The sequence below is a fragment of the Pseudopodoces humilis genome, chromosome 7 (genome assembly GCF_049639895.1).
Source record: "Pseudopodoces humilis isolate 2021_Gansu_Grassland_sample_001 chromosome 7, ASM4963989v1, whole genome shotgun sequence".
Taxonomy (NCBI): Eukaryota; Metazoa; Chordata; class Aves; order Passeriformes; family Paridae; genus Pseudopodoces; species Pseudopodoces humilis.
Window position 1 is genome coordinate 22,708,654 of NC_142206.1, and position 18,443 is coordinate 22,727,096.

At 45.0% G+C, this 18,443-nt stretch overlaps 1 protein-coding gene across 5 annotated transcripts in view; it reads left to right on the forward strand.

The window, feature by feature from the left end:
• Positions 1–18,443, forward strand: part of TSPAN18 (tetraspanin 18) — a 192,730-nt gene that overhangs the window by 47,125 nt on the left and 127,162 nt on the right. For 2 of the 5 annotated variants that reach the window (XM_005522412.3, XM_088057288.1), the window contains exon 1: positions 17,623–17,739. The exons of 1 other annotated variant lie outside the window; for it this stretch is intronic. The gene's annotated coding sequence lies outside the window, so the exon portion shown is untranslated. Of the gene's footprint in view, positions 1–17,349; positions 17,494–17,622; positions 17,740–17,979; positions 18,287–18,443 lie in introns of those variants that run through there. 2 more of the 5 variants (XM_088057290.1, XM_014252014.2) reach the window with 2 other exon arrangements.

The window sequence follows — 18,443 nt, forward strand, 5'->3', positions numbered from 1 at the left end:
TAGCTTTCCAGTGATGAATTACATTTGGTTTTGGAAAGCACTGCATTCAGTGAAAATGGAAGTCTGTTAAGGCAGCCTCTGGACACATACATTTCTATATTCCCAGTGCCTAGATATTTGCCATTTCCCACATGAGGATGCTAACGTGGCATTAACTTTCTGCAAACATTCCCTGAAATGGCAGTCTGGGGACATTCAGCAAAAGGCTTAGTCTGGGTTATGGAACTGAGTGTACTGTGCTCTGATGCTTGAATCAGCAAGAGAAAGGTTTAGGTCCATTGTCCCCACACAATTATTTTTTTTTTCTACTTCATGCAATGTGTGACTCTGCCAACTATATGCAAAGTAAAAGCTTTCCAGAGCAGTTTTAGAGTTTTCTCTGCATTTTCAAATGTAGAAAAAACCAGCAACAAGCAGCTGAAGATGGTAGTCCAAGATTAAACTTAGGATCAGCTTCTCAGTTCTTATTCTATAAGGGGATTTGCTGGGTAGCTTGTACCCTTATACCTTGATTTTCTCCTAGCAGCTCCCATAGTTCTGACTTTGATGCTGTCTCAGCATATTTTGCTTTATTTTCTCTCACCAGGAGGCAGAACATTTTGTCAAATGGACTTTGTTTTTTTTTTTACCATTGAGGGGTGGGTAGAAAATGCAGAGTTGGAAGATTCAGCAGGAACAGCAGGCACCAAGCCTTTTCCTCCCTGATAAGCACCATGAAAAGGAAATAAACTTGACCCCGTAGAAGAGTGGCTGCATCATGAAAAGTGACTGGAAATCCTTGGCCAAGCAGCAGCAGAAAGGTGGCATGGAAACATTCCTGCTGCTCACTCAGAACTGCTCTCCATGCTTTCAACTGGCTTTTTCAAAATGCAGAGACAGCTCCGTGTGATGCTTGAGAATTTACCCATACAATTACACAAGAACAGAGACAACTGTACTAGGAATTGCAGGCCCACTATTTATGTTCCAGGAATAGCTGAGAAGAGCAACTTGCTTAGCAGTGCTCCCCATCCCTGCCTCTTCCTGTATCCTTAGCTTCCATATAGTGGTGTCTGTTTATTTGACGCGATCCAGAAAATGTAAACAGTTAGTTTAAAATTAGATAGAAAATCTCTGGGGGAATGATGAAATAGAAACATTGTAGATGGCTGCACTTACGATATATGTTCACTTAGTAAAAGAGGCACAAAGATGAATGCAGTGGCTTGTTTATCACTCACTAAGTGTATGTGAACAACTTGATGAAGTGACATGAGGATGATGTGCCACTTGCCAGCAGCCTGCTGAGACTGCACCCTCCGGTGTCCCTGCTCCAACTGAGTGGAGGCTGGAAGCAGATGATCTTCCTTAAGGTTCAGTCCTGCCCAAATGGTCGTATGATTCTATAACTCTGGGAAATTAACTTATGTAATTAAATTTATTAACTTATTAAATTAAATTTAAATTTATTTATTAATTTGCGTAGTGGAAAACAAAAAATACCAAACATTAAAGCAACACCTTCATCTGCTCTTGCTCAGGCTCAACTCCACTCTTTCAGTTCACTCCTTTACTCTCCCCAGGCAGCACAAAGGGGATTGGAGTTATGTAGTGACTTCTCCCTGTTGCTCATTTTTGTCTCATACTTTGCCTCTTAGTCCTGTCTCATAGAGTTGCATGTAAAAGGAGAACTCCAGAACTGAGAAGCTGGTCCTGGGACTGAAGTGAAGTCTTGGTCATGAGGTTTTTGTGGAGGTTTTTTCTCCATCCACCCTCACCGTTTGCTGGGTGATATTTTCATTATGTGGAGTCATAATTTTGTGTGAGAAGTGGCCTGAGCAGTGAACCTCTGAGAGAAAAAGCACAGGGAGCTGTGTGCAAGAGATGATAAATCCAGGGAAGCAAAGCAGGGTGGAGACAAGAGGAATATGCCAGTATCATGAAGGGAATGATGACTGGCAAACTTTTCCCAAGTTTCTTATTGGCAAATGTGTAGGATGAACACGTGTTTGGATCTACTGAGGCAGAAGATTGAAGATTTACTGACATCTGAGCCTTGGATCCCTGGTGGGTACAGTTATCCTCTCACCCTTCCTCAATCCCACTTCCTTTTAACCTGTTTTCAGTCCACTCCTCCAAACCTATCACATCCCTGTAACCACCATGATTTCCTTGTCATGCCATATCCTTGTCACTCTTATCTCTTGGCTGGTGCTTCAGCTGTAAGATAAGATCTTTGGGGTCAGAGGACATTGTTTTTATCAGTGCACTGCAGGGAAGGGTGGCACAGTCCACAGCTTAACACTTCCAGAGGATGCAACATTATAAAGATGAGACTGAATCCAAACTTCCTGTCATTCTGCATCCCCATATCCACTCACCGGGATCTATCACTCTAGTCCCAAAAAACTCGTCATCTTCAAGTGAAAATTCATAAAATCCAAATGTAGTTTCTAAATTGAAAGCTCATGGAAGAGCAACACTAAGAAAGCAGCCTGCCAAGCTGTGACTGTGCAGATAATGAGGGAAGCTAACCTGGCCCCTTTGGAACTCCCTTATGCTCTTCTCTCCATCCAAACCCCAAAAACATAATGGCATGTTTGTGGCAAGGAAACAGTAAACTACTTTTTTTTCCACCCTGAGCTACAAGCTGCAGCAATCAGACCCCTGGGAATTCAGACTTCTTCTCCAGCTCAGCTGGAAGAATTAATGCAGCAGACTTGAGGGGGTTCCGCTTCAAATCCCAGCTCCCTTGCCTAATTACTTCCATGTGTATTTGTGCAAGGCTGCATGTTGTCTGGGGTCTGCAGGTGGCACAGTGACCTTTGGGCTATAGGTGCACTTTCCATACCTCGCCATATGTTGCACGAATGAGCCAAGCAGTTAGGAGGAAATTGTCAGCATCCATGGCCGAGCGATCTCCCTCTGTACAGTGACTGATGGATTCTGTTTCTCTAGCCTCACTATGCCTTTATGCTTTCTCCAGCTGTGAAAGAAGAAGGAATTTCTGGCCTTAGTTTATAATGTTTAATTAAAAAGAAAACTTTCACGCAAAGATAGCTTGTTTCCACAGCTTTGATGTTGGTGCCTGTGGGAAATACATGAGTTGGAACTGCATTCTGGGAAACAAAATGCAAATGAGCAACTTCAAGCATTCTTGTGACATTTTCAAATCTCAGAATCAGAAGAGCCAGATCAATATATTTTTCCAGAGAATTCTGTTATGCTGGGCACTTGTACTTCTGATAGTTCTGCTTTTTCCAGCTCCCTTAAGGGCCTTTCCAGAGGTCTCCTCAGATATATTTTAGTTTGTTCCCAGTGAGGCAGCTGCACTTTTGTGTGAGTGCTCTGTAGGGAATGTTGTGTTTGCAGGGAAAAAGAAGCAGGAGTGGGTGGAATTCTGCCCATAAGTGCTCCTAGGGAGCCTTGGGGAAGCATCTAGCTTTGCAATCATTTCCAGTTGTTCCTTACTTACGATGGGATTGGGTAGTGCAACAGAAATTCCTCTTTGGTTTTTGCCCTTTTTCATCTTTGGGAAGTCTGACAGTAAAAAAAAAAAAAAAAAGAAAAAAAAGGAAAAAGTGAACATGTATTTTAGAGAATATAGAAAACCTGTCAAGGGCTTTTGGGGCACAGGAAGTGGTTCAAATGAATGGGTCATCCCAGAAGTTTGGAGTGCTGGCTACTGGTTCCAATGGGACAATTCACATCTACCACACAGGGGTATGTATGTTATGCCTTTTAGGCAGCCTGGAATAGAAAACGTGGTAACTTCTAATTTATGTTTTTCAGCAGTTTCTTCAAATATATTCTGCTAAGATTTCTGGTCTAGTTTCACAAGATTTCTCTTCATAGTTTTGTTAAACTCACCTAAGGCATGTGTTATACACTGAAAAGAGATGTATAAAGGCTGTATAAAGGGAATGTGTTCACTGCCTTTGACTCTTCCTGGAATTAATAGTTGCTCCTGGCTTGCCTCCTTCCTGCTCTTAGAGGGATAAGGCTAAATGAGAAGGGCTGCCCAGTGGGTTAGGAGAGACTGCCCACCCTGGGCATTGCCACGGGAGATGGCTCAAGTGTCCTGCTGTCTGAAAGACCACATGCAGGAAGTCTTTTGGGATGGACTCTGCTAAGAAATACTGATTTTTTTCTTTTCCTTAGTGTCTTTGCAGCCCTGATGTATACCCAGTTGCACAGCCCTGATTTTTAATGCCTGTGTGTGTCAATGGTCCTACAGCGCTTCTCTGGAACATGTCCTCAGTGTAGTACACAAGAGCTCTCTTCAGGCAAGTCACCATTCCTCCAGATCTGATGGCAGTGCTGTTTGAGCCCTCTCACACCCTGTCTCTGATCCTCTTCTACCAGGCTTTTCCTGGGAAACACCCAAGGGAGTCTGCCTAAGATGTGCTGCCTGACTCAAGCTGCTCTCCATCTGTGTTCCGAAGAGAGAGGGCATCTCTGCTGGGAAGGGGCAGCCCCCAGCCTCCCTCTGTGTCCTGTGAGCTAGCAGGGACCCTGCCTGGTGTCTTCTGGCTCAGAGAAGGTAGGGCATGAGAGATGTGCTTGAACAGGTGTCAGGGATGCCCAGGAATTTCTGACAACTCAATTCTTGGTGCACTGTGTTAGAGGAGGGTTCCCAAACAAGTGCTGTTTATGATGGCAATAATATGAGCAGCATCTGTGTCTGTGCCAATTTGCCAGCAAAGAAAGCTCCCTTCTCCTCATCATAGCTGGGTTCTTCTTCTGGACAAGTCAGGTGGGGAATCCCACTTTGATGTGGGATTTCTTTTTGCTGGTGTGCATTCTAGGGCAGATGTAGCTGATCAGTTGGCCCCAGAAATGGGAGCACTGACAACTTTCCAAAGGAAAAATCTTCACATATGGAGTGGCTGAAGTGATTCAGAGCCTTCCAGTCAAGGTGCAGTGCCTTCTGCTCTAGTGATTTACACAAGTGCTTTAGGTAGTGGGGTTTGTCCAGACTGCATATGGCAGTGTACAGCATCACCACTGTGCATGGCAAAAATGGAATGAGTCAAGGTTAAAAATTGAATGAATCAAGTTAAGCTCACAAGCTTTCTTCCTAGGACTTAATCTGAGGCATTCTTCCCCTTTCCTTTAGGGCTCAGCAGTGGAGACAGTGAGAAAACTGGCCCAAAAAGCACTGTGGAGGTCTGTTTGATACTGGCCCAAATCAGAGACGCTCTCTGTTCTGCAGGGTGTCAGGCTCCCCTTGCAGACCAGATGGGATCCTGATGATGGCCTGATTGTGTTTGTGGGTAGGCTGAAATGGAGGGAACATATGCAGAGGACAGTGTCTGACTAGATTAGGGCCGTTTCAATCCATTTGTTTTCAAATGCACCATGTTTGGTTTGGGCCATGTGGGGTTTGTTTGATAAAGGAAGAACCATACTAATTGAATTCACTGGGTCAATGGCAGTTCACCCGAGGGGGAGGGCAAGGACTCTGATGGAGGGATCTGCTATTAGACAGGAAACTGCACAAGCTTGGCTTTTCATCCTGGCAAAACTCATGGGTGTCATCCCCTGGTGAGCCTCATGTAACAGTGGGAAGCCCAAGGCCTCAGAAATTCACTGCATTATAAAGGCCTTTTCCTGATGCAGGAGGATAAAATGAGCTCAGGTTGTGCCTCTGAGCCACCAGTCCAATTTTGGTCACGAGGAACGGACCGAAGCTGGCTGAAGAAAGCTCCTTAAGCATTTCAGGGCCAGTCCCTTCCTCTTGCAAATCTTAACAAAAGGAGTCTGGTGAGCAGCAGCAGCTCCCCTTCCAGACTCCCTTAGCACAAAGGCCCTGTATACCTGCACTAGTTGTGAAGAGAGTGAAGAAGTGAATAGAAAAAAATCAGGCAAATAGGGAAGAAAAAATTATTTTGTGTCTCTACCACAGACTGGAGATGTGATTACTATGACTAAAAGCAACAAGTGATGCAAATCGTTATTTAAAAAACCCAAACAAATGGCAATAGCATCTTTCATTTATCTGCTGGAAATTGCCACAGGCTATGTTCAAAGGCAAAATCTATAGCTCTGCATGTGCATTCTAGTGGGGAATATTCCATCTGCCCCAGTAACCTCTCTTAATAGTCCCCATTGGCTTCAGGGGAGGCTGGCAGTGTTCACTGAGCACGGCTCTTGTCTGATGTGATTGCCCTACAAATGGGAGGCGAGTGGAGAAGCAACGGGGAGTCCCTAATTACTTCCACGGAATATAAATCCATGATGGTTTTGACAGCTTCTGGAGCTGAGGGCAGTATCCCACTGCCTGGCACACCTCATGTCAGAGAACAGCTGGCTGTAGTCCCACCTTCATCACCAGCACCATCAACACCCCAGGAGGAAAGGGCAAAGCAGGAACATGTGAACAGTGTGACACTTGATGGAGAAATTGCCTATTAGCTATAGCAGTTCTGACCTTATGGATCCTGAGGCTCTGACACCATCTGATTTGTGGTGAATAGCTGTGCCTTTCCTACTTGGCCTGTGAATGCTCCTGTGAAAGGCACGGCCTCACACGTGTTGAGAGGATGTCTTGTTATTGTACTATCACACTAGAATGTGAAGGTGTTGGTCACCCATTCCTGAGGACTCAGCCTCATTAAAGTGGTGGATTAAATTAATCTTCAGGACAAATCCTGGAAAATGGCATGCAATAAGTCTGTATTCCTTTTCCTCCTCCACAACTGCCCTTTATAGTCATCCTGCTAAAGGAAGCAAGCTTTAATGAACATGCCTGATTGATGAGGAAACCCATTGTGAATAGAAAAGCAACATTTCCTCCTGCGTACTTTGGGAGCTGTTACATCTTCCTCAGGTACACTGACATATTCCAGTACAAATATACAGGTAGCAATAAATTGCTTTGCTGTAGTTTTATCTTGAGTTCAAGTAATATGTTATCACAAAACATTTGTATCACCTAATGGTGTCTGCAAGGCATTGTTGAGGCAAAACTGCACTCTTATAGAATCATAGAATGATTTGGGTTGGAAGGGATATTAAAGATTATCTCGTTCCAACCCCACTGCCATGGGGTTGCCACCACCACCCACCAGACCAGGTTGCTCAAAGCCCCATCCCACCTGGTGTTGAACACTTCAATATGTGCAGCAAATGTAGCTGCATGTAATAGCCCAGTATCTATCACAGAATCACAGAATTGTTTAAGATGGAAAAGACTTTTAAGGTCATCAAGTCCAAACAAGGCAGCAGAACTGGGCTGGTACCTCCAGTTCGGAGGCCACTTCAGTGCTGTCTCTAGGAGCAGCAGTTATTTCCAGGTGATAGGATTAGTGGTTGCTGGAATGTGAGCTCAGGGTGCTGCAGGAAGAGGGTCTCGCTATTGTTCTGAGAAATTTATTTTAGTGACGTGTGCTCTCCAGATACAAACAAGAATTCTCATGTCATCCGTGTACGTAACTGGTTTGCTGCCTTTTTTCCTGTAATAAAAGATTATTGCTAAATTAATTGACCAAACTTAAACTGAACTACTGAATCCATGTAGCCTCTTGAACACATATATAAAATCTCATTCCGAATCACACAGTTTGGGCACAACTCTAGTGTGGTGGAGTTTAGTCCTCACTGAAATGCAGCTTTCTTTGAGCAAATCACAGTAGACTGGCAAAGCAGTGTTAAATGACACTCTGGCAGGAAGTAAAGAGGATAATATTTCACTGAAGGAAAATTGCAGGAAGTCAGTAGAATGTCTGTTATCTTAGCTGGAGCTGGCATTTGGCCTGGTTACTAAAGATAACACCTTTTTTCCCTCTAAGTCTTGTCACTTGCCGCTTTACGACCATGTATCTTGATTTACATCTCACTCAGAACACCTCCAGCTGCAGAGCATCCCCAGTGCCTGGGGGTGACTCCAGGCTTCTCCACAGCATACAGAAAGTTGAGTTTTTCAGCCCCCAAGATGAGGGACTGGTGTGAGTCTGCTGTTTCCACAGGCAAGAGAAGAGTAGCAGGAAGGACTGCAACCATAATTGCAGGCTGAAGAGGTGAGCACAAGGGAACTGGGGTTGCTCCAACCACTGCTGCCAGACACCTGAGAGATATCAGGTAGGTGACTGCTGCATCTGTTCTGAATAACCCTGACTTCTGTCTGAGCAGCCACAGCCACAACCAGCCTGCCTTTGCTGAGTTCCCACGGAGACTAAGCAGGCACCATGATGTCCCTCAGCACACTGCTGTCCTAGGCAGCTCTCTGTTTTCATATTTCCTTGACTGGCATCATGCTCAAGTTATGAATTCTCATCTGGCATAAAAGAAGAAAATCACATCTGACTCACAGCAGTTGTTGAGATCTGGATTTATTTTCCAAAGCCTAGACAGTGCTAGAAGCTCCTTGACTTCCAGGATTTAATGGGACTGCTATCTCCAAAGGACAAGTACAAAATGTGTACAATGATCACTTGGTTGCTTCTGATAATTTTTAGCAAGAATAGTGAATAGTTAGTTTTCTAAATTGTTGATTATGGAAGGTGGTATTTTATGAAATGCACACTGCCTGTCATGCTAAGCACTAAGCAAATACTACTCTTGCTTCATAAATGGTTGATGGGGCTACCAAGAAAAGTTACTTGTCAAGGGACATGCATTTACTCTACAGCTTGGAAAGTAAAAAGGTTATATCTCCAGCCGATGTTCTTGTAAATCAGTTTGTGACCAAGTCCCTGCTGACTTTGACAGGCTGTGATGTGAACCTACAACTTAACTTGGTGGCTGAGGGAAGTTGCCTCATTTCTACCACAAAAATCTCTACTGACCTTGACAGCAACTGATCTTGGATGAGTGACAACAAAGAGTTTAGAACGAGATGTTTTTCTGTTTGTGTATTTTTGTTCACACTCCTCTTCTGAACTATTTTCCTAGTTTCCTTGAACTTCTCTCTCTCTGTGTTGCCAAAACATCATGTGTGCATCTGGGAGGCTTTCCAACTTTCAATTGCAGAAGTGGGTCAGTCTTCATCCGTGCACATTTACAGTCTTTAGCAGATGCCCAGGCGCTCAGCACAGCACTAGGAGAACTTAAGCAGTGCTGTCATAGCCTGTTGCTCTCAGAGGTTCACAGTATTGCCAGCCAGCATTAACTCTTACATTTGTTCTCTCTGACTGTCTGTTTACAGAAAGAGATCTTGTAATGATCGCCCAACTAAGGATGAATTGTTAATTTGAGATGTTGAAGGAGATTTGTGTCAGAGCGCAGCTTTGGATGGGTGACTTGCACAGAGCTTAAAAGCATCTCTAGCTCATCCCCCTGCTTCATTCTGCATTCTGTGCCATTTCTCTCACTGCCTCAGGGCAGAATGTTTCAGAAAGTTGGAGTGGGAATATTTTTTATTCATCCTGTTACATGAAGTTAATCTCGTGTAGCAAAGCAGCTGTGTAATGTTTTGTATTAAATCTCATGTCTTCCCTTGGGAATGATTAAAATTCAGGTGAAGGGTTTTTTAAATTTTATTTTATTTCCCCCCTCCCAGGGCTCTCAAGGGGCCATTAGGCTTCTTTCTTAATAGCTTGCCATCCCCTTGCCTCTGCTCTTCCTGCTGCACACACAACTGCACTTGTGTGACTGATGAAGGGTGAAGGCTCTTTAGCGACTTGTGCACATGCTGCACATTAGTGAAGACATTTCTAGCTCATGTGAAGGGATGGCTGCTACCTGGCACATTGAATAAAGCCTTGGTTGGCAAATTCTCTATTTGCTTGATTATAGCCCTGGAACACAGCAAATCCCAGTTGGAAGGAGACCAGCTGCTCTACCAATACCCTGGGCTTCCCAAAACTATTGCTTCATTTTCAGTTGCTGTTTCCAAGAAAGGCAGAGTTTCCATTCTCATCCTTTCTAACATGTCATTATTTTTGCTTGCAACAGAGGGATTTGCCCCCATTTTTAAGTTTAAAGAGAAAAACCTTTCTGTGACCCCTGTTCCTCTGCTCACTCTCTGCTTTGTGTCCTTATCTGCAGAACCAAAATGAGATCTCCTGGAAGACAACATAGAGACCTGATAGTGAGGGAGGGAGGGACTGATTATCACAGGGATACACAGGGGAAAGCAAAAAAGGAAAGTGCTTCAGAGAGCACAACAGGCTAGAGATAGTGAGAGAAAATGAGCAGAGAGAAGTGGAGATGAGAGCAGGAGAGTGAGATGTACTGAAAAGGAGGAAGATAGGAATGTACAGACTGGGTTGTATACTGCACAGAAGGAGCTAACTCGAGGGCTTGTACCATTTCTTCCCCTCTGCACCTCTTCTAGAGCAACTGAAATCATCTTAAAAGCAGTGCCACAGAAGTGGTTTGGGCAAACTCCTGTTTCCCTCTACTAAATTTCCTAGTCTTGACTCTGCTGTACAGGATTTCAGGAAAATCCAGCTGACAATTTCTTCTTAAAGTCTTTAACTTTCACAGCCACGTCTGCAATTTGGTATCACAGCCAGGGGATCAGAAAGTGCCAAAACATGGCATGAAAGGTTGCACAGAGGAGCTGGTTACAACAAGAGGGAAGCGCAGGAAGCCTTAGAGCCTTTGCCAGGCTTTCCACAATTCTCAGGTTTCAGGGGCTTGGTGGATTCAACCTTTTGGTGGGCTGTAAGTCTACAGGACTAGTCTTGGGGGTCTTTCAAACAGAATCTGGGTTCTGGGTCCTTCACGGAGGGTAGCTCAGGATTCAGGAATCAAGAAGATGGTTCTTTCTTCTTGCTTTGTAAGCTTTTGTGATGTGTGTACAAGAAGTTAAATGCAATAGGTGGCTACGGGCTACTTAGCTAAGAGAATGTGTCCTTGGCATTGTTTCATTGACACCAGTCCAGTAAAACCAGGGGTGAAATCAGCTCCAACATTAAATAAATCCACAGTTTATCTCTTCCTGATAGGAAGCAGCCGCTAATAACTCACAATGTTGTTTAAAACATTCATAGCAGGAATCACTCAGATAAGTGACTCTCATAGTTCCAACCTGTGTTCCATGGTGGTCTACAAAAATCCATAATTTTTATGCTGCAAAATAACATAATTTGTATAGCAATTGTTCTGACTAATGAGTGTACAGCCAAAGAAAGGATTTTTATCTTCAGATAAAGAAAACACACATTTTAAGTAACTGAGAGAGGTGCAATCATGTTTCGATCACAGGTTAGGAGCCCTAAATTCTAATAAATCTAATCCTACTGCCCACTAGGAAAAATCACTGCATATTCCTGACATTCATTTGCTCTCACTTGTGGAAACGGAAGGCTGATTAATTAGTGCTTGGTGAAGGGTTCACAAGGACCATTAATTTTATGACTACTTTTTTAAAAATAACTAATCTTGCCCTAGTATCAAGTCAGCCCCAATCCCACCATACAGCATTCAGGAATTTCACAGCTCCCATACCCAGCACGGCTGCTGCTCACTTACCAGTTCCTGTTTGTTGACAGATGAGCGGGGCTGCCTTACACACAAACGCACAAAGGGACTCCTGAGACTGAGGAAAAAAGAAGCAAAACTTGTGCAGTTTTGCTCCTGCCCTCACTGTGTGTATGTTTGGAAGGGGTGTGAACGACAAGTGAAAAGAGGTCTGCAAAGTACTATCTTTTATTGTAGAGAGTATCTTATCTGAGAAAAACAACAGGAGCCTCAGGAAACAAAAGAAAGCTGTGTAGTTTTCGACAGCTATCCCAATGAGGTTGCATCACCATCCAACCATTGCTTTGTGGACTTGTAAGGATATGTCATCTCCATTTGTCACCAGAGACCAGTTCAGATCTGCAAAAAGCTACATCCCACTTAAGGCACTGAATTTGATAATGAAAAATCCTGCGATCATGTGTGATGGCCGGCTATCTTCACACCTTGAAAATTGACTGCCACCACTCTAAGTCATTGATGCTCTCGTTACATTTTACAGCCTTCCTGAAAAATTTTACACAGCCATGAATGTTCATGCCAATGTTTAGCCACCGGACAGTTCAATTTTCTGGACGTAATAACATTCTATTTTGTGTGATACCAGGAAAAACATTAGATCCTTCTATGCCCAAGGTTATTATTTCAGCAGTCTCCCACCTGGGAGCAGCATTTCTAACCTGGTAGTGCCCATGTAAACTGAATTCTGCTGAATGGGGATTAGTTTTGCTGCAGAACCCATGCTACCTCCTTCCACCTAAGGAGGGAGATGCCTGATTTGGAGTTCTGATGATGTGCTGTTTTATTTTTCTCCTTAAACACCATGTGCTTCAGCAGAATTTACTTGGATAGGACCTTCTCCCAGTTCCAAGGGGAGCTATCACCACTTTCCTGGCTAGGGAACCCTTTGTGCATATAGACACTGGAATCCTTTCCTTCAGTTGGCTTTCTGGAGGGAGTCATTTGGGGAGAAGGGAAGCAGTGAAATAGTTTGATGAATGGCATCTAACTTACACCCCCCCAAGGAGGATTCCATATGTTTTTAGCAGATGTTTAACACGTTATGGCAACACAACTGGCTGTGTTGAAACAATTTGCAGAGTGACCATCTAACTGTTGTCAGAAGTGAAGTTTTCAACACCTCCATCTCCCCCAGGCAGTTACTGATGTTTTCTGTAGATATCTGTGAACTACATACCACATTTTTGACAGAGAAATTGTGAAGAACTTTAACTGTCCAATAAGGTGTTTTTTAATTGGAACATCTCAAGGAACAACAAACCCTGAAGCTATGTTTGTTAGTTTTCCTTTTTTTTCTCCTTTTCTTTTTTAAAGGAGAAAGGTGCTTTGTAAAATCTTATGAGAATAAAAATAGCTTCAATAATTCAGTGTCATCTAGAGTTTTAAAAATGCATTTGAGCCTCCTCCCTTTGTGTTATAAGAGAGATGCAAATGCCAAGAAGGGTCAGAACATTTGAGGATAGATATTTGGATGAGTAAGGGGTTTGTCTGTGATCCAGGATCTCCTAGCTCATGTCCTGGAGATGACACAGACCTCTAGTACTTCTTCAGCAGTCATTCTTCCTGCTTCAATTTCCTGTTTGTAAATGGGGATAACGGTTCCTCTGTGTTTGTCTCTTTTGTCATATTTAAACATGTAAGGAACTGTGAGGTTCCTGGTACAATGGGGATCTCCATTTTACTTTTTCTTTCTTAGTGAAAGCTAGTTTCCATAAGGGTTTCAAGGAGTACAGGAAAATCTCAGCTGCACATTTCAGAGGAAATATGAATGCTGAGAATTTTCTCAAAATATACATAGTTGTAAATTTTGATGTTTTGCTTTAATCTCCATTTTAGTAAACTTCTGGGGAAAAAAAAATAAAGCAGAGGACAGGATATTTTCTGGGGTTGTGTTCTTTTTTTTTTCCCACTAATATACAGCTTTACCTGCTGCTAGCTGTGGAAATGGCTGTCATCTTAAATATGTTCATTTTGCCTTTAAGGTATCCCTTCAATGCTACATATTAAAATTATTACTAAGAATTCTCTTAATTGAGATTTTTCTGGGCAGAGTCCAAGGGTTTGTTCAGTCATTGCTGCTACAGTTTTGGGTTTAGGCACTGCTGCCAGTTCCTCTGTGTAATCTTACAACTTCAAAGACAGGAACAAGGGAGGTGAGCATGAAAGCTTTTAGGAAAATTATGTCTACCTATTCGAGTATCTCAGTGAGCATGAAGTGTTTTTCATAGGTTGGATAATCTTGAGAAAAGCATGTCTCTTGCCCTGGAAGCCTGCTTCCAATCTTGTGCTCTGTGGGTCAAAAAGACATGAGGAAGTGATATGTGAAATAATGACAAAACATGATTTTTCACTTCAGAAAGACATGCATGTATGTTACCATGTGATCAAGTGAATGTGAAAACAAAGCTGGGAAAAATAAATCTGTAAATGAATATTCAAAATGCAGCTTAGTTCTTGATTTAAGAAACAAAAACAAAAACAAAAAATGGCAAAGGGAGGGTCTGTGATATTTTTTTTTTCCTCCAAAATGTTAGCTGTTGCTTGGATGAAAATTATTGGGAAATGCTGATATTGACAAAGAAACCAACTCATAAACAATTTAGCTTCAGTTTTCCCAGCTGAGCCTGGGAAAGCAAAACTGGGTTGAAAAATACACTGGCAAGGTTTTAATTATGACTTTAATAATGAAGCTTGAACAAACCTCTCGCTACCAGTACATCAACTGTCCCCTCATGCTGTTCTCCCAAGCCTGATGGAGGGGCCCTGGAAAAGCAGTCTGATAGCAGATGAGAGAACATACTGATCAGTGTAACTTCAGTCAGCACTATAAGTGCTTGACATTTCGGAAAAACAAGATCTCTTACTTCTCTGTCTTTAGCTGGGAGCAGGTGATGGGGTTCAGACAGTCAGTTTGTCATCCTAAGCTCTTTGTGGCTGAGACCTTGTTTGTTTTGTGCTCTCAGAAGTGCCATTCAGCTTCGTGGCAGAGTTAATAACACTGTGTGATTTCTACCCAGCACAGATTGCTCCTGGAATGTGCTATGGTTATCTGGAAATAGACTGGTATTCAGGTTCCAGCATGCAGATGCCAGAGAGTTTCCTTCTGCCCATCTGTCTAGGCAATGAGCTGGGCTGTGTGTCAGTCCAGCTCTAGGAAAAACAGCCAAGCTGGGTTGGGCTTGTACTCCTGCTTTATCTGCCTTCACAGCAAATTGAGAAAGGTATTAGTAGAAATACTGAGAGAGAATAATCAGAAAAGAAAGAGAGCAGTCTGGAGGCAAAGGAAGAGGGAGGAAAGCTGGGGAGGCCAGGGAAGGAAGGAACAGGGAAACTGTGAAGTTGAGAACTAAGATGGGAAGCACAGACAAGAAAGCGTTCATAAATAATGGGTGAGTTCTGTGGAGTTATCTCAAAATCCACACAGTTACACCTATGAGGAACCTGCCATGATTTGTTCATGGTTTCCCAATATTGCAGTTTCTGCTTCTGAAAACTCAAGCCTATCAGAAGTGTATCAGAGAGGCTATTTGGATTGTGATATCTGTGATGTAATATTCAAGGGACAGGTCCTTCAGACAGTGGGAGGGCTGCAGCTCTGGGCTCTTCTGAAACGGGAGAACAGCTTTAGCGTTCTAAGCTAAACCATGGAACTTTTCTTGTTCTGATTTCAATTCAATAACCTATTTATCAGAAAACAAGTAAGACATCCCCCTCACATGTTGATCTATCATAAAATTTGCTTTATTCAAGGCTGTTATGCTTTAAGTTCACAGAGGATATACTATAGTCTTTACACATAACAAAGGAAGTAAACCCCAGCTTTAAATGCAAAACTCATTTCAGTGCTGGCTGGGATTCACAAAGCAATTCCTTCATGACGGTGAAAGCGCTATGAACTCGGGAAGCTAATTTTCAATAGTGGCCCCTTAAATTGCACAGTTGAGCATGTAAGAGCACTATTGTGTCTATGCTAGCATGTGGAAGATTTGAAAGCTGGGGTCACATATAGTTGACTTTTGTTCATTTACAAAACAGTTTCAGAGAATCGGGATGGAAAACAGAAAACACATACAAGTCTTTGGACACATCACCCTGCACTTTTTTTTACAAAATATCAGAATAATGATGTCACTGGAGAGGAAAGGGGTGGAAGTTGCTGGAAAAAATGCCAAGAGTGTCCCTGACAAGGAGAGGATCTTGTCTGTAGAATCTGGGGCTGTTTAAAATGGTGGTGTTTCCATCAGGACTGAGCCCAGTCAGTTTACTGGAAACCCTCCACATGAGATCTGTGCATTGGGCCCTAAGACGAGGGTAGGGTTGGGCAGCCAGACAGATACACACACACGTTTTCATGGTTTATTCACTGGTACAGCAAAATTGCTTGGCATGTGGGGTCCTGCAACACTCCTGGACAGTGCAGCGGTGCACGTGTGAGATTGTTATAGAAGGTGAAGGAGGAGGACCAATGGACCCAGTTAGGCAGGTCTGTAGAGCAAAAATGTAATCTTTGCCTGAAAGAGCTATGATCTGCTGCCTAAGGGGTGTGACAAGCCAGCCTCCTGGAAAATAGCACTCTGAGTCCTTTGCAAAGGAATCAAATAAGGAACAAGGCTATTACCTCGTGTCAAACTGTGTCTAATAAAGAAATGGAAATCCCCTACTCTGCCACAAAGACCAAGCAGAACTAGGATCACGCTGTGTGACACAAATAAATGAATAGCAAAACAGAAATGGAAAAACGTGGGCCCAAATATTACAAGGAAATATCAGACCCTGAAATGATTGCCTGTCTTAAGCAACAGACTATAACAAAACATACGCTTCAAATACAGTCTGGTTGTGTAATCTAGTTTTGCTATTACACAGAAATAGATTTGGGACCATAACTGTTAAATTCTATGTGTATCTCCCTATTTTTATTTCACATTAGGAAATAAAAGAAAGCCAACGCCAACAAATATCTGCACCTGGGGAGCCTTGTAACTGTTCATTACCAGATATATGAGGCATTAGCAGAGATTATGCAGAAATGCTGGCACATCTATTTTGCCTTTGCATTGCACTGTTAGACATTCCTGTTGTCTCTTGTTCTTCTACTAAGCTTTGAGGGTCCAAATCTGCATCCCCCATCTTGCAAAGCGTCATGAAATAAGCAGGACTCCTTATCAGCACCAGGACACATCTTTGTATCACTTGCATGATCTGGCCCTTGTAGGATTGTTCTCTCTGTTAAGTGAGGATGTAATGTCCAATTTACTAAAGCCCGATTTACTAATCCTGAGCTGTTGATTGTTAGTGAGAGTAACAGCATTACTTCTGCACTCCTTTTACTCTCTCAGTTTCTTTCGCTCCGAGCTGGTCCTTTCAAAGGACTTTGAAAGTGTTAGGAACAGTGATGAGCAGTTTTCCTAAGGGATAATTGAAATGACCCCCCTGTGGATTCCCTTGTCAGATGCTGTTGGAATGGAAATACCATAGCCGCTCTATGTGCAAGAGCAGTAAAAAGATGACCTCTTCTACACGATTATCTATTTTTGTGGAATTTGTAGCTGTCAAATGCTACTGAAATTTTTTAACCGGCTCGGAAGTTATTGGTACGCACACACAGCACAACGGCACAAGCCTTATTTCCTTAGGCTTTTCCCATGTCGCAAACATGGGCGGTTTGGCATGCATTTTGGAAGGGCTTCCCAGTCCCGCAGTGTCATCCTTTGAAGTTTCTCTGGCAGATCTTCGAAGGCATTTCAGCAGCTCCCACTGAGGTACGGGTCAACCTCTCTCCCACCTCCCTGGTCTCCTCCTTTTGCGTCCCGAGGATCCCCCCGGTGCATCAGAAGCCCGTTGGATGTTACCGGGGACACCCTGCAGACGGGGAGGAGGCAGCTCTCCTTCGCACCCGCCCGCTGCGGGCTCAGGGCTGCTCTCGGGTCCCAGCTTAGGCTGTCCCCGGGGCGCCCTTGCCGTGCTGCCATTCCCGCAGCCCGAACGGCCGAGGCACGGTACGGGAGGGACGAGTCACCCCGCGCTGGGCTTGGCGGCTCCTGCAGCCGGGAAGTTTTCCGGGGAGGCGAAGGCAGCCGAGAGGTACGGGCAGAGGCGCGCCCAGCCGGAGGGGCCGGGGCCGGGCCGGGCCGGGCCGGGCGGGGGCGGAGGAGGGGGCACGGCCGGGAGGTGGAGCCGGCTGCGCTGGCGGCTCCGGCGCTCCGCGGCTGGCGGGCACGGGGCGCGCACGGCAGTGGGAGCCCGGCCCCGCCGGGAGCCGCCGCCGCTCGGTCCGCCCGGTCCGTGCCCGGGACCCGCCGCCGCGGGAGCCGCCGCCGGAGCCGCCAGGTAACGGGAGGGTTCCCTCCGCCCAGCCCTTCCCCGGCCGGCGGTGCCGCTCCGGCTCGGCTCCCGCCGCCCTGCCGCTGCCCCGGGACGCTCGGGGGTGCGGACGGGGGCACCACGGGGGGCGGCTCGCCTACCCCTCTGCCGCGCTGTTCCCTCGGGAGAGGGCAGGGGAGGATGTGCGGGAGCGCCCTGACTCCCCGGGCTGCTGGGCGTGCAAGTTTGTGGGGCTGAGAAGCCAGCCCGCCCGCCGGTAGCGCCGGTACGGGAGCTGGGGGAGGGCGCCCCGGCTGCCCGAGCCAGCTGAACTCGCCCCGCTGGTAACACCTCTCCGGGATCGGGCCCCGGGAGCGTCTTCGGGAGCCTCAGAGCCTGTCCTCGGTATTTCTGTATTCTGTTGCCTCCGCCCCGACACCCCTCCCTCCGGGATCGCTCTCACCGCAAGACAAGCGGAGGAGCCGGGGAGCCCCGAGGCTGTGCCCGGAGCGCCCCGCACTGCGGCTGTCGCGTGTTGGGGTGCGCCACCACCCCTGAAATTCGGGTGAGGAAGGTAGGAGAGTTACCCGTGCTTCTTACTTCAGCCAGGGCTGGGAGGAATTTTCTCTTTCACACTTTGCTGATCTTCCATCCCGCTACCCTGGGTCAGTGCCCGCTCTTTAATAGAGATTTATAGCTGCAGCAACATGTTAGCGAGGGACCACATGGGG